Source organism: Vanessa tameamea, chromosome 11 (genome assembly GCF_037043105.1).
Source record: "Vanessa tameamea isolate UH-Manoa-2023 chromosome 11, ilVanTame1 primary haplotype, whole genome shotgun sequence".
Taxonomy (NCBI): domain Eukaryota; kingdom Metazoa; phylum Arthropoda; class Insecta; order Lepidoptera; family Nymphalidae; genus Vanessa; species Vanessa tameamea.
The window spans coordinates 5,827,625-5,853,526 of record NC_087319.1 but is presented as its reverse complement, the minus strand read 5'-3'; the positions used below and the strand labels follow the sequence as shown (position 1 = coordinate 5,853,526).

General features: G+C 30.8%; 1 protein-coding gene across 1 annotated transcript in view; it reads left to right on the top strand.

Moving 5' to 3' along the window:
- The window catches only part of LOC113400854 (cytochrome c oxidase assembly factor 5), a 390,179-nt gene that overhangs the window by 34,383 nt on the left and 329,894 nt on the right, over positions 1 to 25,902 (top strand). The window lies entirely within an intron of this gene.

The window sequence follows — 25,902 nt, the reverse complement described above, 5'->3', positions numbered from 1 at the left end:
GTTATACTATCACTCACATTATATACAAATTAAAAAGAAAAAAAAAGAAAGGGCATTTTTTTATGTGTAAAAACCTCAAAACTAAGCAATTTAAATTTCGAATAAAATGTTTTGTGACAATATCAGCCAGCTCAGCATAACCGTCGAAACAGGGCACTGTTTTAGAAAGTTTTTATGACGACTTTTATAAATGGAAAGTTCCAAACCTAAATAGTTTTATCAATAGCTATTGAAAAACCGGTCATTTATTGAAACCTGTGTGTCGAATGTTATTAACCTGTCCATGAGACATCGTACATTGGTACGTGGACGACCCAGATTCAATGAAAAAGAAAAGCGATGACTTTATAGTACATCGTACAGACGTTTTACATTAACCTAAAACTAGTACAAATATAACAAAGATGTAAATTTTGATTATTAGTAGCCGTTGTTAGTTCATGTAATGTTTAAGTGATTTTTTATTTTTTTTGGTCTGGACAGACATATGACTCCACTCCACCTGATGGTAAGTGGAAGTGGAGTCCAAACGCAAAGACGACTAGTACAGTCAGCTAGAATGAGCTGCACCAGGCCTCGCCATGCCAGCCCGCAAGATGCCTCTTCACGCCTCGTAATAATCTCATCGATAAAGAATTTCGAATTATGCTGGGTTATACTTTCGGACATACTTTAGGACGGATCGGACGGATGGACGGATTTCGTGCATTTTATAATGGATACGTATATTATGGTGACATATGTAGTTTGTTATTTAAGCTTAGTTAGAAAGAGAATTCGGGAAACTTACCACATGGACGCTGCCAAAACAATAACAAATACATTTTATCTTTGCATATATGCCATAGTATTCCTATTTCGGACTTTTCTGTAGACATTTAACAGTTCAATGAAATGATCTCGCAAGTTATATATATAAATTGAGAAATAATGTGTAAAAGGTAGCCTAACTTAACTTTATTTATTATTTCATAAAATAATACACACGGAATCAAAGCTAAGTTAAAAATGTCTGCGGAATTTTAGATGGCGTAAAATGGCGTGTCTTTTGTATTTCTTTATTAGAGGAAACTCGTTTAATGTCCTAGAATTAAATGATATTTTATCTAAAATGGCTGTTCTAACATCTGGAATTCTGGACCAACTCATGTCCGATAGTGTTTGTACAATAATATTTATTTAAGTGCATTGTTAAAAATGTAAGTTAACTATTATTTTATTAATATAATAAAATAATATTATGTTTTTAAATATGATATCCACATAAGACCAAACACATATTATTCATTGTTTGAACTTTTGACAAGATCAAGCATCCTTAAGTAATTTTAAATACATTTATGCATAGGTACACTATTTATTATTTTTATCACTTTTAATTGACAGACAAAAATACCTAAATGACATTTCTCTTTGTATAAAAAACCTTAAATTCCCTTTCGTATTTTATCATCACTTCGTTTTAACTTCGTAGCAATAAGGAAATATCGATAATCAATCGTATTTTCTTTATTTACAAGATGGCCGAGGTAATTCTTTAAGGTCGCAGCGTGGGACTTTTTTAATCTGTAGCAGTTCAGTCTATAAATTTAACCACTTGCAACATAATATTTAATATTAAATAAATCATTGATACGATATGAGGAGCAGCTGATATATAGATAAATTATAAAGGTAGGCGAACGTGAATGATAAGTGGTCACCACCATCCCTAGACATTAGCGCTGTAAGAAATATTGTAAGAAATATATAATAATGCGCTTCCAACCTTGGGAACTAAGATGTTATGGCCCTTGTGCCTGTAGTTACACTGCTCCTCCCCCCCTTCAAACCGGAACACAACTATATTAAGTATTGCTGATCAATAGTTGGTTCCTACCCAGACGGGCTTGCCTTACCACAAAAATATAATAAAGTTTACAAGCTGCCGATAACCTACCGATTTCTATTTTAAAGGCTTATTTTCGGTTATCTTATATAATCTCAATACAACAGTGTACTTTTGAAATGGTGATTTTACAAAATGCAATTAAAGCGGATAGCGATCACTAATTCCGACAAGAATCCGTTAAAAAACCTTTATTACGTAGTAAAATAAATTAATATTATTTTTTACAATTCAATTTATATGTTCTTCATATACAAATCTACGAATATCATATACTGTCTTCATAACTTCATTTGATTATTGTAAAAGAAAAATTCTTGCATAGGCCATGAAATTTCTGACAGAGTAGAAATGAAATAACCCATTTAAACCGTTAGTTGTCGTTTGTTATGTAAGAGGGGACGGAGGGAACTTTTTGTGTCAACACATCCATCACTACCATCTGCACTGAGCGTCTCAATTTATCCCATAAGGGATTTTCTTGCAGTGTTATAAAAACTCAATCGGTACCAAATTAAATGGAGTAAGCACCATTAATTGTTTCCGATCGTATCAAAGTGTTAGGCAGTAAAATCTGCCAATCACATAAGGGACGTTATGTAAAAAAAAATATGTATTAACGAGCAGAAATGGTCTGGTGGATGGTGTGTTCTTCAAGTGGACCATAATATGGTGAGGAAACCTGCGCGCGGTAAATGAAATTCTGCAGCATAAGTGTCTCTTACCAATAGTGACGCAACGTGGTGATATAAACTCTAAAACTTTTTAACTAACACTCACACTGACTCTCGTCCAAAATTGTAAAAGAATGATTAGTTAAATATAGTCAGTCAGTTGCTTGTTTGAAAAACTCATGTTTGGCGAAATAAATAACTCAAGCTTATATTACTCAAGACGCGAAAATGCAGTGGAAGTGCCTTTAAACCTAGTACGAACTTTATATTTTATATTAAATACATATTTATGTATATATAATAAAATAATATATTAATTCGTTTTTTTAATTGATCGTGTACTGAATTGATAAAAATAAAAATTATGGACTATATTTTTTTTATATAAACTTAAGTTTGCCTATTAAAACATTTCTAAGCAAATTTGGTATGATTATTTTGCTTATGCAGTAGTGTTTATGTCGCGTTTTCGTCATATCGATCAAAAACAGCATTTTCGATTTTACCGAATGAGGATTAAAAAAGTTCTATATAGGTTGAATCTCCGATGTATTACGTGTAGGTAAAAATACTTATGTAAGTTTTTATTCAAAAGCATAGCTAGTGACCACAGATTATATCATCAAAAACCTGTTCGTAAAAAATATCCAGATATATAAATAATAATAAAGTCGAAGTAAATATCTTTATATTTTTATTAGGTATTCGTACTATATACATAGTTTAAAAATGTTAGTATTCAAATTCATATCTAATGATATGAAAATTGTAATTAATATAAAAATGAGGAAAATTAATTATGTGATGAAGATGGTGTCCTACTAAATGACTTTCACGGTCACGGGGTCCTATCTCATGTCATGGGGGACTGCGCGGGGTATAGCGGGAGTATAGCGAGGTACAGGTGCGCAAACACAAATTATAAAACATAACATTATAAAAAATCGCATGATTTGAAAAAAAAAGAACGTGAATTTTTAAAATATAAAAGATCAAATATTTTGAATTGATACATTTAAAAAAAAAACTTTAAATTTGAATACTTTTGTCTGCTTCCGAGAAAAGGCCCTTTTTGCCTTCGTTCCTTTTCTACTTCAAATAAATAAATGTTGCTATTAAAATATCACCATTTATAAAGGTTAATCGAAAGTCACTATTGTCGCTTTCAATAAATAACTCCTTCACGGTTTCATCATGCTTTTAATTAATTAATGAATAATATATCAGTGACGTCACAGCGGGTGCATTTTTCCGTGAGACACAACACGCTTTCACAACTGTACTGTTTTTTCGTATAACATCATCAACGTGGATGAAATTTTTAAAAACCAACATGTAAAATTGTTAATCATTATATTCAAAAACAAATCATCATATATGTTTTTTTTTTTTTATTTATTTTTATGGTTCAGTGTTCAGTCGATTTAATTTTTTTTTATATTATTGATATCAGAATTCTTAAAATATCATTTTACAAAACTATTTTGTTAATAAAACGAAAATCTACTGGAATATATTTTATAGGCAATACTCGAAAAGAACCGCTGATTAACTCAGCACTTACTGATTGGAATTGCTTGGAATCGTATTTTGTAAGTATAACAACCACAGAGTCTGTTGATTAAAGATTATTATTTACAAGACTTAAACTAAAATATGCGCTTGGATTAAAAAAGTTACCGGGCGGAACCAAGAAACAATAGTTTCATTGATTAAATATTAAAAAAAGAAAATTTGTCTTAAATATTATTTCTCAAACGATTAATATCATGTTTGAGTACATATTATTTTTAGGGATGTTTAATTTGTCGGCACATACTTTGGTATCGATTTGTCACTTTGATGACACTACACTTGAAAATGTTGAACAATATACCGAACAAGAATCAAAGGAGTGACCCGTGCACTCTCACTCGCATCGAGAACGCGACTATCCTTTCGATTAATAATGGTTTTATTTTCACCATACATTTTCAGGCGTGTATTATTTTAATGTACTGCGATTAGCTTCTTTTGATCCATTTAAATAATTCAGTTTATGATTTTTTTATAGTAGAAAAAAATATGACCATATTATTTGATTATCTTTAAATATAATAGATACAGCTGCAAAATCTAAAACTTCAGAAGTAATATAATCACTTACTATCTTGTTTCTTTTTGCCTATTAGATATATTTTGAAACGTATAATCTTATAAATAAATTAATCTTAAAATTTATAATTCATGAAAAATAAATGTAAATTGTTTTAAGAACTTTTAAAATTGAGTTTGAGTTTTAATTCGTTCAATGTACAAGAGGCATCGGTCGTACTGCAAACAGGATTAACAATGCTTACACAGAAATTACAGGTCGCTGTAGCCGACACCCCACAGCTATGTGACGAGTTAACAGCGGTGATGTGGAGTCGAAATTTTGTTACATTTTATGGAATTGAAACATTGATATTTATTTAAATATATGAGAGTACTAGCAACTAAAGTCTTTGAAAGATACGCAAATAAATATTTAGTTGACATGTTCTACCATTTGATTTTCGTAAAGAAACATTACTTACATAACAAAAAATTTTCACAAACTTTGAATCCATATTCGTCGTATCACAATAAGAAACAGTGATATCATTATAAAATAGAGATTTTTTGATTTTATTTTATATCAGTTTCTGCCCGCGTCTTCGAAGGGCAGGACTTTTATTCTTAATTTACCCACTTGTAAGGGGCAAAATCGTGGTTTAAATATAACAATTCTTCAAATTTGAAATTGAAATTGTTTATATCAGTATTTAGGCACCACTCACGAGCGGGCGAGGCCGAGAGTATAAAACTGTTTTTTTTTTTATATTTGAAAACTTATAACTATTGAATTACTTTATTTTAATACACCCCATTAGTAATTAATTACAAAAAAAAAAGCTAAGCTTATTTCAGTAAGGTAAAGCCAAGTCATAAATCTTCTGAACAAAAGTAACATTACCAAGCGTCTTCCATCATTAAAATAAAAGAAACCGCCAGAGAGGAGTTGGTTACAAATTGACTCACCGTACCAATGACCTCAATTTTCCAAGAAAATTTTCAAACTTCCGTCTCCAGCCTCGCTCCGAACAAGTTTCATTAGATTCGTAACGGAAAGCGATATTCAGGATTGAAATTCTTCAACGAGTTATGAAATTGCCGACAGTATTTGCTTTTGTCAAAAACGTGAAGATATTTCAAGAAAGGTTTCAGTTAATATAATTTAATAACGTAAGTCTCATTATTAAAATCTCATATAGTGTTCAATCTTATATCGTCTTAATAATCTTTAAAACTTGACTTAAACCGAATAGTCTATCTGACTCTTCGGTTCTAACACTTGCAACCGGCAAGTTTAGTAGGACATTTGGGGTTAAATGACCGGATTTCATCACTAAGGAATAAAAAATAACTCATTGCATGTGAAATGATTTAAATTATGTAGATTCTACCGCAAACATTTTACACATAGTTTCTGGTAAAAAAAAAGCTTTGCAAAAGCCACGGACACCGTCTCATTGTCACGGACAATTATAAAAAAAGCCTAATCGGCTTTATCCTGATGCCTGGCTACCATGGCCATGATGCATATTTGCACCAATTTTTCCGTCAAAATAAAATGTTTTTAAGATAGGCAATGGTATTGTTTAATACAGCTACGATTATATTGCCCAAAAAATAAAGCAGCTACTCCACTATTCTTTTAAGACTAGTCCGACAATTACTATCAAACACCTACCTGATTGCCGCTACATAATGTATGCCACCCTAATCAACCCTCTTTTCGCCCCATCCTTCTCCCTAAAGGCTTAAAACCAATCGTATACGATGTTAGATGTGTATCGCTATCAAAATCATCGATTTTACAATTGACTTTATCCACATGGTATTTGCGATAAATTAACAATTATTATTGTCAGAAATTTTATATAACTTTTATGCCGATGCTTATTGGCAGAATCGTACGATTGTTATTGTGATTAATATTAAATAAATTATACTTTTTATATATATGTAATAATAACTGATTTGGAAATTGATGTATCATTATTTTTACAATATACTTACAGTATATTACATAAAGTTTCCAGTTACTCAGATTAAAAATAACCATAAAATGAACTTGTAAATTGGCGCCTGAATAATTATTAACAGCAATGTTGTCAAAAAGATTATGTGTTTCAGTTTTTTTTTTTAGAAGAGTAGGTGAGCCAATTGATAATCTTAAGGATAATTTTTAAAAAGGTATTTTACTTTGTATAATTTAACCTTGCAATTTAAAAAAATATTTAAATTCCCCCTTGTTGAAGAAAATTACACTGACGCATAAAAACCACATATAAAATAATGTAATGAAAATATATCATTTCATTTTCGCTGTTTCTTTGGTGGCTTGACATAATTGTCTATTAAGTATGGTTGAAGACATAACTAGGACTAGTTAAGTGAAATGCTGGATTTAGTAGCAAATATTAATTAAATTCTTTTTTCTTGGTTCATCGTCATCACTGTTAAAATATTTGAATTTTTATAATGAATTATGAATATTTATGTAATGTATATAATTATTTACTTACTTTTAAGAAATCCGTGAAAATAAATACCTAAGCTTTTATAACGTAACTCGCTACAAAAACTCTATGTTAGGAATGCACACTTGCAGACATAATTATATTAATCTATTCTATGACCACTTTAGTTCATAATATATATTTTAGAAAGTATGTAAATTGTAAAGGGGCTTAAAAGTTCATTGCCTAGGGTTGTCGCGAAATGGTTAATCCGACTCTATATGTATTTAAATTAAGAGTAAATTCTATACCTTTGTATTAGAATAAGAATTTCTATTTATAACTAGCGCACTTACTCACTTCATAAATCACCGTCAAGCTAGAAAGCTAAGTTGTACTAGCCGCTGTTTAACCTTTCCACAAAGAGATGGCATTGCGGGTATTAAATTTGGACTTTGAATTTAGAACCCTTGGAACACGTTTTTGACCTATTATTATTATTATTATTGTATTTATCTAGGTTATACATTTCAACTATACCTAATACGTTTTTTATTAAACAATCCAAGTGACAATTCAAAGAATTTTGATAAACTATCGTAATAATTAACTATTATATTACTCAGAAACTTTACGAATTTCTGAATACTGGAACACTGTATTTAACGATGCATTATTTTAATGAAATTGTGTTTTATTATTCCGTGACTCAGACCATGAATTTGTTGGTTTACTGTATACCTACGTAAGTACATCGTTTCGTTTAAATGGTTGTTGGTTTTGAAAATATTATTTGAAATAACAAGAACGTTTTAATACGTAGTTAGCCGTTGTCCTTCAAACTTCAAATTCCGGATTGTAATACCGGAGTTTTATATTTGGTTTAGTATTAGTATGGGGTATTAAATTTGATAGTGATGATCATTTTGTTGTGATCACGTATTTTTTTTGCGCATATAACCAACTCGCTTGAGTGTAGCGAAAAAATCAATACTCGCTTTTTCAGTTCAAGTTGTTCAGCACTAATTACTATGGACTTTTATTTTAACTTATTTCTAATAACATTTACATTTTACAGGTTATTTATTAATCGTAATCTTTATAATTATACAATTAAAATTATTGTAATTTTCAATCAGATACATAAAATGATAACAATAATTAAATATATTTTAAAATAAATTGTATAAATTAATGACTATAAGCGCCATCTAGCGTGTAATCTGTAAACTACGTGATGCATTATATTTTTATTAGTTGTCTACTGCCACCTCTTAGCTTAGATAAAGCGATATGATATCTGTCAATATTTTCTTTAACTATACGGATAGATGTCACTAGCTGTCTCAAAAGTCAGTTTTATTAAAATATATATTTTATAGAATATTTTTTATTATATTTGGTTAATTCTTTTAATACAAAGTGCTATAATTATACTTGTATTAACACAAATACTATCAACTATCGGTATAAATTACATATTTTTTACTCATTAAAAAGTGCTTTTAACGTAAATTCGTTCTTATATGTAGGTATACAACTAAGTATTAATTATAATATAAATATTCTCCTCAATAATAGTTATTCACCTCTTTGAGTGATTTACACTGTAATTTTTGTATATAAATGTAAAAATAAAGGAGGCACCTTTTAACCGAAGCCAAAAATATACATTACTAAATCCAGAAAAACATCATACAATAAGCACCAAATCGAAAAAGTACCTATAACATAAAATAATCCCTATCTAAGGTATGGATGAAAATTTATAACGTACTGATGTAGTAACGCAACAAACTTTTCAAAGAAGTTTGACAATGGTTTCCTGGTGAAAGATACGAGTAGATATTGTATGTACCTAATAATAATTGAAAAACAAAAGTATCGTAGAAGAAGTAGCTTTTTAACTATGTTTTTTATCTACCTCGTCACTAATTAACCAACTTAAAAAAAGGAGAATATCTTTTAGATAAACAAAATGGTTTAATTTGTAAGTTATAGTTAACTTAGGTGGTAGGGCTTTGTGCTAGCCCGTCTGCCTAGGTACCACCCATTCATCAGATATTCTACGGCCAAACAGCGGTACCCAGTGTTGTTGTGTTCCGGTTTGAAGGGTGAGGGAGCCAGTGTAACTACAGGCACAAGGGACAAAACATCTTAGTTCCCAAAGTTGGTGGCACATTGGCGATGTAAGGAATGATTAATATTTCTAACAGCACCATTGTCTATGGGCAGTGGTAACCACTTACCATCAGGTGGCCTATTTGCTCGTCTGCCTACTTAAATATTAAAAAAAAGTTAATACTATTTGTGAAAGTCTCAATTTATTTTTGTTGCATGTTTAATAAGAGAACACGATTAACAGAAAATTATATACCTGGATTTTTCTATTAATAAGGGGAAGACGCGTAATAGGAACTTTATGCAAAGTGTTTACAACCACCCTTGAACACTTGCAACACTAGAACGCTTGCAGGTGCGTTGTCGGCCTTTCCTTGAATAGATTAGACTCTTTTCTTGAAGAAACCGCCGGTGAAAGCTGTTTAGACAGAGAAGTTGTGCGAGGCAGAATATGCCTAAAATTCACACTGTTATACATTGCTAATAAACGTTGAGGTGGAGTGCATTTGATTTCGAAATCTGATGCGATGTACAGTGCCGAAATTTTGTATCCAAGATTAGATGAAACAACTCCTCGGAATATTTTACGTGAATAAAATAGTAGAAGATGCAGAGTGATCCGATCTGCGCAGAGCCAAAGGATCAAGTCGGTCGTGAAGAAGTCGATAGTCGGCCATTCTAGCCGCTTTTCAATGCGATCAAATGGAAGAATCTGGTACGGAGAAGAGAGAAATATTTAACGTAGGACCGAATTTGTGCTTTTACAAGTTGGAAGCGATGAGTTGACGTGAGCAAATGAAGCTTTTCAGACGTCAATTTCCTACGACCAAACCTTTCAATATTCGTATTGTTCAGTAAACAGTGGTATAATTTACCTTCTGAACCGATGGTAGTTTACGTTTGATTTAATTCTTAAAAATAATTCAATAATGTTTGTAAAAGTCTTCTTAAATAAATAATATTTTGCTTTGGTTTGACTTTTGGATAAGTCATGTATGTATAATGTACAGTTATTGTGGAAATAAAAATGCAACGCCCATTTGTAAAATATTACTTATGGTAAAGCTATTTTCTATACGATTTTACGTAAATTCATTCGCTACGAGGTATTTCAGCATATGAGAAGGTATATATATTTTTAAAGAATTGAATGCGAAACTTTGTACCTTTTCGTAAGCATAGGATAATATAAATTCTGCGTAGGCCGCACATACGTACCACGCTTTTCTTTAAAAGGCAATTTTTAGGGCGAGGTGTTTGGAAAGGCAATCAGGTCATTGACCGATTAACAGTTATGTTTAGGGTAATAATGAAATAAAAAAACAGATTTATTGGAAAACAAATTTGGTCCCGATTAAGGAGATATGACTAAACAGATGTGTGTGCATTCTATATTTACATTTCAAATTTCGAACAGTTGAAATTGATTTTTGGGTTTGATGCTTTGATTGCACTTAGGTAATAATAGATAATACTTGTTATTTGCTCTTACAAAATAAATAATTCTCATGTTACAGAATGACTGTTTCTTTTGCTTCATGCATACGAATCTGATCCTGAAGCTGATCCGAATGTCATTCTAGTTTTACGTAGTATAGAGTAAAAAAATAAAGTATTCTCACAACCATTTTAAAATTACGTACTCTATGCTTTTTGTTCGTAAAATTAGCCGATATTTTTAAATTTTCGTTAATAAAACTATTTAGAAATAAAAAATAATTTAGATTTTAAACTATTTTTTATGATATTTAATGTAGTTTTAAAAATATTTTTTACTAAAGCATTTTAAGAATAGGTTAGTACAACTTGCTGAAAAATTGACAAAAAATAATAATATATTTTATTAATTACAATACTTATTTACTACAATACTTAAAAGACACACGTATTTTATAATAAGTAATTTGCATTAATTATATTTTTTTAGCTTATTAAAACGGTTAATAGGATTTTAGGAAGTACTTGCAAATTGTTATTTAATTTAGATAATTACAATATTATATTTTTGAAGTTGATGTGTTTTTGGTGATGTGTCTCGTAGTTAACTACCTAAACAAATGGATAGATATTTTTTTTTTTATGATAAAGGTAAGCGGGCGAGCAAATGGGCCACCTGATGGTAAGTGGTCACCACAGCCGATAGAAAATGGCGCCGTAAGAAATAATAACCATTCCTTACATCGCCAATGTGCCACCAACCTTAGGAACTAAGATGTTAAGCCCCTTCCCCTTGTGTCTGTAATTACACTGGTGTCACTCACCCTTCAAACCGGAACACAACAATACTGGGTACTGTTGTTTGACGGTAAAATATCTGATGAGTGGGTGGTACCTAGGCAGACGGGCTAGCACAAAGCCCTACCACCAAGTAAATTATTTTTTTCAAATTAACATTCCATAAAAAAAGTTAAGCTGTATTTAATAAAGGCATTTAAATGTATTTAAATTCATGATGTATTTTTTAAATAAAAATATGTTAGACTGAGTGACTCTTCTTGTCCTATTTTAGGTCCTTATGTATCTCGTTATCTATATATGTCTTTTATATGTAATTAAATACGTAATAATATATTTTAATCTCGCAATTAATTGGTAATGTAATAAAATTATACTATTTCAAAAGGATATGATAATGACGTTTAACTAGAATATAGTCGGCGACGTCCCACAGGGCTACCCTTATTCGTATGTTATTGCTTTTTACGAAACTAGTTTTAAATAACGGTTTCACGTGAATGGATCGATTTAACGGTGTTATCGACTTTTTCGAAAAAGGTCAAATGACGCCAACGAGCCTTATAGATTTGACAATACAATCGGCCAGGATTCGAATGTTTACTTAATTTTATTTATACATATGCATACCTATATACCACAAGCCCGCCTGTGTAGCTACTGCCTTATTATATATTCTAACCAAGCAGTAATAATTGGTATTGTTGTGTTTCGGTTTGAAGGGTGAGCAATCCAGTGTAACCACAGGCAGGAGAGGGACATAACAATTTAGCTTCAACAATTTATATTTTTTATATCAGACATATAGGCATTAAAATTGCTAGTTTGAAGGAATTGCTAATATGTATGTATATGTATCCCTTAAATTAAACATATATATATACCTATACATATTAGGAGAGAAATAGTTCAAGGTGTGCTTTGGGGCTAGAATTATTTGCATTTCATTTAAAAATAACGTTTGTTACAACAAGAACAAAGCACTAAAATTACCCACAACTAGTATAAGATAAAATTAAAAATCTGGCAGTCATTGCTCTTTCTTTATATACAAAGAATATACTCATGTTCTCAATACAATATATATAACAAATGTAATTGTTTTCAAATTAGAACCAGTTATATCCGGAAAACATAATATGCTATGTAGCATTTGGTACAAATTATCTTTTACCTTTATCCTTCAGAATAAAAAAAAAAAACAAACAAATATCCTTAACGTATTAACACTATCAAAATTAAATGTTAAGTAATACAAATACGAATGTAATATTGAAAAAACAGTGCTATGTATATATGTATAAATAAAGAGTAATACATACATATAATACTGATGTCATACTGATGTCTGTATAAATGTTTTCCTTAAAAAAAATCTCTACGTAGTATAAAACAATCGCATCCCACTGGCTCTACGATTACTGCTTAGATCTTTTAAACTACGGAACGGATTTTAATGCAGTCTTCATCAATAAGCTGAGCTATTCAAGATATATAATATAATAATATATGCATATTATAATAGAGTTTTCTCTAGCCGAGAATTTCAGCTTTTCTACAAAAACGGATTTTTTTGTTATCGGATAAATAAAAGGAAATTTGTTTTCATTTTAGTTCATCAATCTAAAAGTTATATATGGATCCTTTGTCAGAGCCCAGAATATCTACTAGCCACTAGTAGTGTAGGAGTTCAAGTGTTTGCGCAAGCACATATGAAATCTATTAATTATCTTACTCTTTCATTCCTATGCTATATGCGCCTGATGAAAAGAGACCACGTGCTGGACGAAAAACTGAAGTTTTCTAGCGACTAGAGTGAAGCATCAAGCCAGAAATTCGAAATCCGCAGTAACATAAGCTAGTCACCAGACTGACCAAAGAAGCAGTTTTTAACTTATTGTACCTGTTGACAAAAGTCGCCTGTACAGTCACCAGGTGGGTGGCGAGTCTTAAAAAACTCACCTAGATCAACAGTTTGAATGACAACATTAATTACTATATTTGGAACTAATAATTGGCAAGCACCTTTATATCACTGGAGACAAATGTTTTTTTAAGTCATCGTTTTAAAACCAATCGGTAGCGATTAATGTTTTTTAGCTTATAGGATTCACAACGGTCTTACGCTAGTGTCATCCATACGACGATGAGTATGTTAACGTCCACCTTTCTGCTTCAATTTCATATGATGGTGACTTAAATCCTAACAAAACAGTATAGTTTTATTTAATTTATGTGATTAGATTGTAATAGCAACAGTACCGTCATTGTCATGTATATCTGATTAGCCATGGGTTGATTGGTAGAGAATGCCTTCATGCCTTTTCTAAATCCACCTTTTGTACCAAGTACAATATTTTGACTTTATTAAGATTTTTATAAATAAATAAATCAAATAAATAATATAATTATCACCATATTGCTGCATAAATTTTTTGATGACTTAAATCCTAAATCCTGGCAACAAGCATTTGCATTATTGTATAAGTTTTATACGAAAAATCTAAATATTATTAATATAATCTATTGTATTTTTAATCCACACAGACGAAACCGCGGGCCCTGTTCGTAAACAATATATGTTACGCAGTTAAACAATTTTCGTAACACAATTAGAGCGGTGTCACCAAAAGCGCGCACCAAATCAAGCGACACGAAATATTATATGCAAACACATGTCTCACTGTATTTGGTTTTGCGAATTGGTGTGCAAACGAATGACTGGAAAGTTAATTTGAGTTGTTAAGTGATTATTTCGTCACAAGGACTTTGTTTTGAATGTATTTGTAAGTTTCCTGAAGTATATTTAATAACATTAACAACAATACAGGTATAAACTGAATAATAATATTTAATGTGTTTGATGTCATTATAAGTTTGAATGTTTTTGTAAGTTTCCTGAAGTATATTTAATAACATTAACAACAATACAGGTATAAACTGAATAATAATATTTAATGTGTTTGATGTCATTATAAGTTTGAATGTTTTTGTAAGTTTCCTGAAGTATATTTAATAACATTAACAACAATACAGGTATAAACTGAATAATAATATTTAATGTGTTTGATGTCATTAACGGCATTGTGTTTAAAGATATAAAATGTTTTAGGAACTGACAGGGTGAATTAATTTAAATTTAAATGATTAGTTTAAGTTTTTAGCGAAACAATTGTAAATACTTTACTTTGGAATTAATACTTGATTTGACACATTCAGAATTATTAACTAATTTATACGTATTGTAATTATTATTAATACATTTTATACAAACCTATTTGTAAAACAGTTATGTTTATGATCATAATACTAACTGTTTTTCTTTTTTATATGGCCACCAACATTGGTACTGAAAGAAATATTAATCATTCCTCACATCACCAATATGGAACCAACATTGGGAGCTTAGATGTTATGTATCTTAAGCCACTACTACACTACTTACACTAGCCCACTCACCCTTTAAACCAGAACATAACAATACAAAGTATTGCTGTTTGTTGGTAGAATATATGATAAGTGGTTGGTACCTGCCCAGACGTGTTTGCACAAAGCCCTGTCACCAAGATTTTCTTTTAGATATGATTAAAAAACATCATGAATAACTATGTTTAAACTACTCATTCAATCCGAAATAGTTCGATGAGTAAAATACGTTACTCGAATCTAAACACTTCAGAATCTTAAATAATTATTTTGATCGTTAATTTTGTTTAAAACTGACTTCATTCAATTCATTTCAAACTGTTGAACATACTGTTGCACAAAACAGTTCTCAGATTTAAAGCGTCCTATGTGTCAAAGATACCTTAAATAGTATGTATATTAGCTATACCATAGAATTTTAAAATACGTACATAATTATGTATCTTTGAAATCCAAACAGATTGTCGGACACAACTCGAGTGTCACCTGTGTACGATGTTGTTTCGGACTTGAAATGTTTAACAATCCTGCATCTCTATTCCTTCATTGGGATTGGGAACAAAGTGGTACAATTTATAAAACTATAACTAAACTGTTCTATTGTGAAGGCTCGTATGCCTAATATTATCTACTCAAATAATCTACTGCTAAACATCTTACTATGTAACAAGTTTTCTTGTAATTAGAAACAAAAAGAACTGTGCGTTTTGTCTAACCACGCTTTAGCGGTATAACTTATCATATAATGCCAATCAACTCACCATTATGTTGTCTATCCTTTGGAACATTGCTATAATACTAAGTTGAACATAATTATGTATTCGTTGTGTAATTTAGTACATACTGCTGCTCAAATGATGGTAGAACATTATAAGTGACGTAAGTCACTTGACTCATTATGAAGATGAGCAGTAGAAGATAAAATAAATATAAGAAATGTTCGTTCCTTACGAAATTTTATGTCAACAAATGATCCTATGATACCCGTTTCGTTGCCAAAATTTCGTTGGAACGAAAATAATTCTAACAAATGGATTCATGATGCCGTCGTGCCTCAAAATATACATATATTTCATAAAACTCCCTCGTTCAGTAAAAATGTTAAAACTTCGCTTTCATTCATCCGAGAGGAAACCCCAGCGGCCAGACACCACGTGCATCTCCTTACAGGCTTTCGAAGCACCATAATTTTGGACCCTATCCATAACCAATTGCTGCTACAATTACTTATTTAGCGAACCTACGTACGCTGTACCCATAACTGGTATACGCTAAAGAGTCTTTTATGTATTGATGCATTCTTTTTTGGTCAGTTCGCCTCGAATGGAGCGTTCTGTGAGTCCGTTATATTACATAACACGCGTAAATGGTTCGCCTCCTTTTTTATGGTGTGTGTGTTTTTTTTCACGTCCGTATGGTAATCGTTCGGAGTGGTAAATCCTTATTCGTAAGGTTATTCGAGTCTGTCCTGTAAAGTGTTCTCTGGTCAGTATGTAATGGGTATTCATTTGACTTGCTTGTTAGTTGCCTTCGTTTTTTAAAATATAAGTAGGTTAGGAGAAATTGTAGTGATAATACCAAGATATCTTGTGCTGTAAGGAGGAAATTTTGGATTCGCATTTCTCATTCTAATCTGTATTAGTTCATGGTCTAATGATTCCATTGGCATTTAAATATCGACGACCGTTTCAAATATACCTACTTGAAAGGCGAAACCACTTATGTTTTATTAAAATTTAAAACATCTTGCAACGCTTGCATACCACTATATTTATTCGCTTACGTTTGATTAAACTTTTTAAGAATATTAACTTCATACTTTCTATCATGATTTAAAACTCATTCAAATTATTAATTCACAACCTTATAATACTGTTTATTTAATTCGAAATGTGGTTTGCAATATTAAAATCCTAATATAATAGTAAATTTGATTGATTTATCCATTCGATCTGTGACAATGAATTATGACAAAATATACACATCACATTTTCAACGCATAGCGTTAAAACAATATTATATTGACAGTAATATTAATTATTAATATCATATTTCAATGTCAATCACTTTTCATATTCCGACCGTGTGTCGCTTACGTGCGATGGAATTTAATATACAAGCGTCCATTTATTTATTTTCCCTTCCGGTGCTACAGGAAGGACGTGGACAGTTACTTTCGCGCCAATTGCATAACAATCTACGCCATCTTGCAGACGGAAGCGCGCGAAACTCATATGTCAAAATCGTGTACCCGCGTCGCATAATATATTCGACCTCCTTTCCTGATAACATAATATAATTTATTATCTGTGTCATATTTAAATAGATGAATAAAACGTATCCCATTTTAAATAACTGTTCGAAGAGGTAATAATATATATTGCGGTATTGAATCGATGCAAATAAAGCAATTCCTACAAATATAAAATATAAAAATAAAACATACATATTTCGTACTCATAATGTATAAACTCTAGAAATATGTAGCTGTTTAATGAATTCAATCAAAGTATAAATATGAATACACACATCTTATTACATATTTGTTTTAAAACATCACACGTTATCAACGTAACACAAATAAACCATAAAATATCTATTTCATTTATCTCATCGGCTTTGTAAACAGACTTCTAAGCTCGTAGCCAAAACGGTTTTCCACGGTCAATAATGTTTGTTTATTTGATTATACATATAAGAAACTACAGAATTTGTTGTTCTTAGTATAATTTTGTTTTATTAATATTTTTAGTTCCTTATCATATAATTATAATATAATAAGCGTGCACATTATTAAGTACGTGTGTGTTCTAAGCCAATCACTGACAACAATATATCCACAAAATTAGGACTTAAGTACAAATATAAACATATTTAACTTATCATATTAATAACTAAATAATAATTCCTTATATAAAGATTGTATATAATATGTTTTAAGTAAATCTTTAATTAGTTTAAATTACGTTACATAGATAAAACATTGTGAAATAATTTATTCTTAAACGAACTCAAATGAAAAATGTTATTATTAAAAACTATGGCTGTTAGTACGACCATTGTCGAAATTAGTCCCATAACTATGGGACTAATTTCAACAATGGATTTGTGTAATTGACACCTCTGTGAAAACAATAAACATACATTTATTATTAATCACTATTAATGATAGAAATATTATGAAATTTCGATATTTCCTTATATTTACACATAAGGTATCAGTTGCATTTATGAACGCTATTTTTAATACAATTTACGATACATAATCTTACTATAATCGAAATTCGGGAGAATGCATTGTACCTTACATAATATATTCGACTTAACAATCTTTTTTTTTTTTTTGATCAATATAGAGATTGATATTCATTATAGAAAGTAAAAACAAATGCTTTAATTTTATCCTCCATGTTATCAACATGAAGTTGTGAGTACTATATCCGAAATAAAAAGTAGTAAAATTAAAGTTGTATACACATATACAGTATACATTAACAAAATTAATTTATATTTTAACATTTAACATACCTAATTTGTTTTATTATTCATAAATTTATAACTAATTTTTAAATATAACTATTGTAAGCCATATGTATCGAAGATCATTATCATTAAATACGATGTAATTATGAAAAAAAAAGCCAATTGTATGAAGTTGTCATCTACAATGTTGCGTGGAATCTTTAATATGAAACTATTTCGTTCTGGACTAGTTTCTTGGCCGCAACTTTGTCGCAACTAACCCGGCTTAAGGGTTCAAACACATTTGTTTAGGTAAGCGAAACCGCAGCTATCGCGACGAATCACCTATAAAGCTACGGCGGTACCTGCTTTACTGAGATTTAAAGATTTTACTGGTGTAGGATCCCGATTATTCATAATTTTATCACCTAATATCATTGATTATTCTATTCTGGATTTGGGGTTAATGACCTAGTGCAATACAGTCTCAATAGGAATTATTAATATGATTTACAATACCAATGTCTATAAGCAGTGGTAATCACTTACCATCCGGTGGTCCATATCTAATGTATATAATAATTAAAGTAATTTTGTTCAAGACATTGTCTTAAAAACCGATGCCATCTCTAGTTTTGAATGTATTTGAAAGAAAATTTATAAATAGTAAAAGGAATTTGTTGTTTTGTAAAAGAAAACATAATAGCGGTACAAAGTTATACTTTGAAATATTTTGAGATTACACTTAATGAAGTCGCCAGTTTTCATGTTTGCTACCTCAAGTTTTCCCCTATGGATAAAATAATTGTATAATACCCGAAAAGATGAAGAGAAAATTAAAAAAAAAATAGATTTAAGTCCACCATTCATATTTTGTATAAACGAGCAGGAACTTACTCGATTCCCTAACATATAAAGATAAAGTATTTTTGTCACTTTTCCGAACCTAATCATTTTCAAAATATTTTTGGCATTAATTGAAAAAGTTACGATGAAGTATAATTATTACAAAATCTCTACTGAACTTAATTTGACAGTTGTCACAGATTAAAAAAATATAGCATACAGCTATTATTTAAAATTGAATTTATTATTATAATTTGAATAAAGAACGCAAAATGTTCGCATGTGTTAAGATTCCGTTAACTGATGCTATTCCTTCCTCGGCTAGGCCTAAAGCACCGTGTCCGGCGGATGCGTTATGAAAGTAAAGTAAGGTGATTGGCACCGTATAGGGCTAACTACGTGTAACCTAGTAGCCCTAGGGTTCCGGGTCAGCTGATAGATTTGATATTTAATTAATGTTGTTTATAATTTAAAAAAAAAAAACGGTTTTATGGTATTGCTTTACGTTTATTTAAGTAATAACTTAAATGTTAAAAATACTATTTAATACAGTCCCTAAGGCAACATATTTTAATATTATAATTGATCTTAATATTTTGATTATTAAAATTGTTTGTGGTATTTTCTTTTGAAAATGGTTAAAAGTTGAATGTTCTATAAATATTGTTTATATATCATTCAAAGAAACATTACTTATGATAATAAATAAATAAAAGAAATAAAGTAATGCTATGTAATATTGGTACGAAGACATTATTAATAACAAATTTAAATCAATCCAATTTATGTAATCGTAACAGAATAGATATATTAGTTTCAATTTGTTATATATAATGTCTATATATTTTACATAGAAAAATCTTTAACATAGAAGAAAAACACGCATTTGCAATAAGAGTTTCTGTCAAAACCGTTGGTTGTAAACAACAATCGATATAATGTTATATGAATATTTTCTAAAGAATTGCAAACAAACAATTCAACACAGAAATTAGAGTGCTATTTATAATCTATTTCAAACGCTGGGTCTGGGTAGGTACTATCTACTCATCTGAGAATCTCACGCCAAACAGCAGCAATTAGTATTGATGTGTTCCCGTTTGTGGGGTGAGTGAGCCAGCGTAACTACAGGCACAAGGGGCATAACATCTTAGTTCCCGAGGTTAGCGGCGCATTGGCGATGTAGAAAATGGTTAATATTTCTTGCAGCGCCATTGTCTGTGGGCGATGGTGACCATTTATCATCAGGTGGATCATTTCTACATCATAAAAAAATACAAAGTTCTAGCAGTATTTTCCAAAATATTGGTAAAACTTATTTGATGTTGGCTTTATCTGTATAATAATAATCAACAAATAATCTATTATTATGTCATGTATTAAATTTGATAAATTAAACGGCTTATCTCTAAGTATATGGAATCGAGTTACTGGAACCGTATTATTGAACTTCACACTATACAATAAATACGATCGCAAATACGATATTGCTTTTCGATATTATTCGCTGATGTTCATTCTGGATATAAAAATGTAATCGTAAACAATGGATATTTGTTTTTGTTAGCTATTGTTATGGAAGGAGTTAAGCTATATTCCTACTATACACAAAATTATATATTTTTTTTGTAAATATTTATTTGAAATAACATTTATTTTAGTGGTCTGTACACAAATAAATGTACAATTAATTCACATATATTATATGTAGGTTTTAATTACTATATTCAGTTTAGTACATAAACGATATACCTACTCGTATAATAACGATACTAATATCGGTAATGTACTAGCTGATGCACGTCAGCTTTCCACGCGTAGAGATGTTTTTTATTTTCAAAATTGACTTAATTCTATTAAAATGAAAAATAAAATATTCTTTATTCATGTATGCTTATAAAATCACTCTTTGATCGTCATGTTACCGTGTTGAATTTAATTTAAAGCTACCATATCGATTAATAATCGAATTAAAAGTATACGAATTTAAGGCACACCGCGATAACCCAGTGGAAATAATATACAACCGAAGCTGGTGAGTAATTGTCAATTTGTGTTTAATCTACGTTTATACTTCTATTGTTGCTGTAAGAAAATATCCTGAGAAATCCATCCTCAACTAAATTTAAATGGGGCGAACTTTGCCCAATAGTGGGATAAATATGGACTCTCTTATTATGATAAACAAACTGAAGAGATTGTTTTTATATTTCTACTGTTTTTAATTTGAAACTATTACAATAATCACTGATGTATCTACTTCGTATTTCTTGTCGGTGTGTATTAATAGACTTCCAATACATTAGGTAATAAAATTCGCGTGTACTCCACTGGTGGTCTCATTTAACTAATTATCGCATATCAGTCAAATCCTAAACGTATGCGGTTCGATTCCCGACGTGCTTTAATTTGTTTTTACGACATCAAACAACGTGGAGGTATCCAGTGCGAATACCCGCAGGATGACCTCTGTTTTTAAATAACATATACATGAGATAAGTATTTGATATACAATATTGATTTAATATGGATTGCCATACCAATAAGTAGACGTTATATATGTATAATTATTCTTTCTTTAAGTGACTACACTCCCTTCAGGATTTTAAAGTAAAGTTTTACTAAAAGTGACAACTACTAAGAATAAAAAAAGAATTTATATTACGTAATAGTAAACTAATTTTATTTAAACAATAACTATGTGGTAAGTATTTTAAATATATATTTTTTTTTAAATGATCTTATAACTCGAAGTATCATAAACCATAGAGAACGTCGCAACGATAATGAACGTCAAATAGTATAGAAAACCATTACTCAATATTCCTTTTACGACTATGTAAGTTAAAGTATAGAAATAAGTCGATTTCGCTCTGATATATTGTAGATTGGTTAAAATCTAAACCGAAGCGATCACCCGTCCCGCTCTAGCAGACGTCCTCGTTACAAATGTAACATGCTACATTACAAAGATTATTATATACAAAAAAAACGTTATCATTAAATATAATGTCACGTAAACGTTCGAGAAGGATCGTCACAGGAATAGGTATCCACACCATCGAGATACTTGGCATTCGTCTAATGTACGTGCATTGCGGTCGTTCTCACCGCGTACGCGCAAATTGTGGAACTGTTCTTTGCAATAGATGAACTGACCCGATCCGTGGGCTTGATGTCATGATAATACTAACTTATCATTAAGCGAAAAAAAATAGTCTTATTTTCGATGCGGTTCGGAGATTATACTGAATTTAATTTTTTTTAATTAATTTAATACGATATATAAAATAAATGTACCAGTTCTAGTGTGTCAAATTTGTTTACTCTTATTGTAATTAATCTGTCCTTTATGTTCTGTATAAAGGTTTACTTGGTAGGGCTTTGTGCAAGCCCGTCTGGGTAGGTACCACCCACTCATCAAATATTCTACCGCCAAGCAACAGTACTCAGTATTGTTGTGTTCCGGTTTGAAGGGTAAGTGAGCCAATGTAACTACAGGCACAACGGACACAACATCTTAGTACCTAATGTACTGTGTACTACTATATAATGTATCTAATGGTTAACATTTCTCACAGCGCCATTGTCTATGGGTAGTGTTGACCGCTTATCATCAGGTGGCCCATATGCTCGTCCGATAACCTATAACATAAAATTTAAAAAAAAATAATAGGTGTCTACAACCAAGATTATTTGTCTGTAGGTTTTCAAATGTTCAGAGTATAGGAGCCTGCGAGGCTGGCATCGCTCCTCCAACTCTCTCGATGCAGATGTGTATTTGCGATGGTACACTACTTATGGCTTAAAGATATTGAAAAAGATTTATCTCTTAGGTTTTCGAAGGCGTCGTAATTGGTATATATATACATTATATCCGTCATGTAACATTTTTTTCCATATAACAACGGAACAACGAAGCCGACGGAATCATTGTATTTTTATATACCTATAATCATAAATATAAGAAATTACATTTAATAATAAACGTATGCACACCCAACGTTACGACTCTTAACTTTTAAATGAGATATCTCATTTACTGTCAGAAACTCAAGATAATTTAGAAATTATAGTGGAATAATAATTAATAAAATAAAAGAAACAATAAACATTACATTTAAAGGCAAAGTAGGCATTGATGTCTTAAAATCGGCATCTTAAAAGGTGTTTTGATACGATTACTGCGTTAAAAATACTGAAGACCGACAGAAGACTGTTCCAGAGGCGCTTTTTGTATGGTCTGCTAATCAACATATAAAACTAAACGAAAATTAATTAATGATTATAAAAACACTCAGTATACTCTGTCAGCCTCAACCTGTTTAACGATTACTGTCATAAATCTCTCTGTCGATTAGTGAAAAATTTGGGTACCACAAGAGTCTATATACAACCCTAATTAACTTATTAAAAAACAAGCATAAAAAGAAAAAAAAAACAGATTTTTCCGATTATCAAAGTTCTAGTCCTTTCTCTCCTATAATATGCATGTATTACACTTATAAACCTCTTTCTGTTTATTGATGAAAACCGTTGTGTAGTTTAAAAGATCTTAGCGTACAGACGGCGGGAAGTGATTTTGTTATATATATTTTAGAAGTAGCTCTTTCAATCTAGCTGAAATGTTACAGATCTGCTGTTATTTTTAAATTTCCATGTTTGTTATAGTTTCACAGATCAAATATTCGTGCTATATGCGAACTTGGCCCAACAGTCAAAACACCGGGATGACGGTTTCATACAAATTGGTTGTAAATTTTAAAATTAAAGTTTGTTCATTGTGTTTATAATTCGTCTTGTGATTTGTAATGAAGGAAAACATCGTGAGGAAACCTGCATATGTCGGATGAAAATCTGCATCCAAAGAAGATGAAACAGCTTTGTAATAGGATATTTACAGACCATAGTCTTGCTTTTTAATTACATCATTTTGAATTCAACGAACAATGGAAGTACTAATTGAAAGAAGAAATACTTATTTAAGTTGATCGTTAATAGTTATCAATAATTACATTTAATTAGCCTAAGTTTAAAGAATGTTTACAACGTAATTCGATATAGTGCCATTACTTTGTATTCACGAGAAAATAAATAAACGATACAACGCATCGTGGGGCACTCGTCGTTCGTTAGTTGGCATTCAAAGTTATATATATATATTTTTTCCTTAACTATATACGAGTTTTATATACAACTAATTACATACGAGAGGTGTGTTCGTAGACTCCACCCACTCTAAAAATACATTACACTAGACAACTACATCAAAATTCGATGCACGCTTCACTCCACACATGTTTTTTTTTTTTTCAAATTGTCCCCGATGGAATCTGCCGTAAATTCCTACGAATGCATTAAAATTGTATAGGATATTGGTTTTTGTTGCGTATGTGACGGTTCAGGTATATATATTTGTAATTAACATAAGAGTTCTCGTAATAACGGCGGAGTGCGCGCGCGCAGCGAAAATGGTCTCGGCAAGTTTTTGCGGTGTGTGCGTACTCTGAATATCATAAGCTACGTGCGTGGAACGATTCACACAGACGCATTTTTCTTTTAAGAAAATTTATTCGCGTATTTATTCCAACCCTCTCACCCTTCTCACTCTAGGGTACGATTATGGTAACTTTATTGGACATTGGATTCTGTACCCTTTTTATAAGAACAATACGCTTGGACAAAATACTACATATGGTTTGGATATTGGATATCTTATATAACAAAATAAATATATTTATTGTTATATTTAGTTTTCATTAAATCAAACACGCGATATTTTTCTGTTACTATAATAACGGCTATTGAATGTAAATAAAATTAAAAATAATCTAAATTTCATTGCAACGACTCATGAAAACATACTTACATAATATTATGTCAATTGTAATTATATTTTTTTTAAGTTATTACACAATGGTATTTATGAAATCCCCTCGTGTGTAATTACTATTTATCGGGGGAGACAGAGCTACGCCCTGTACGCCTGCGACTCGAGACTGTTACCTATCTTACAACTGACAGGCCAACTTACACGATACGGCACGACCAATACACGATATTCATTATTTATTAAACATTGAATATATAGGACAATACATAACCACATGCATTTATTTTCACTAATTAAAATATAATGTAAATTAAAATAAGTAGCAAATGGGTTAAAAAAACTATGACTTATTATGAAATAAAAGAGTTGTCAACGTAATTATATGTATAAATATGGCGCCATCTATCGACCAGTGAAGTAAACTTGCAAACTCTAATGGAATTAATGTTTTCGAATTCAAAATAGAATGTAATGTTTTCAATATTTTTTGATGATAATAAAATATCGTAACATATAAATGAGAAATTTCCACAAGTCGATCCTTACAACTGGACGTACGAGGCTCAGTTTTTGCTGTAACGCGTAACACGATCGGGCCATCTCATAATTTTAGCTTTTTTCATTCCCTGCCGTCCTTATTAAGGCTGCGATCGGCTCCCTGATTACGTGAGTCTCGAACCTGCGTGATTGACACACGCTATAGCCATGAAATGCATTGATTTTCGCCTCCGAGCGTCGACTTCGTGATGATAACAAATAGATGTCTATAAATAAGACAGATTTATGAGAAAAAGAAAATGAATTGAAAATAATTGCTAGATAAATTATTTAGTTTCATATTTTTCGTTTTTATAGCTCCCTTGTAACAGGTCTTGAATTGTTATTTATTAT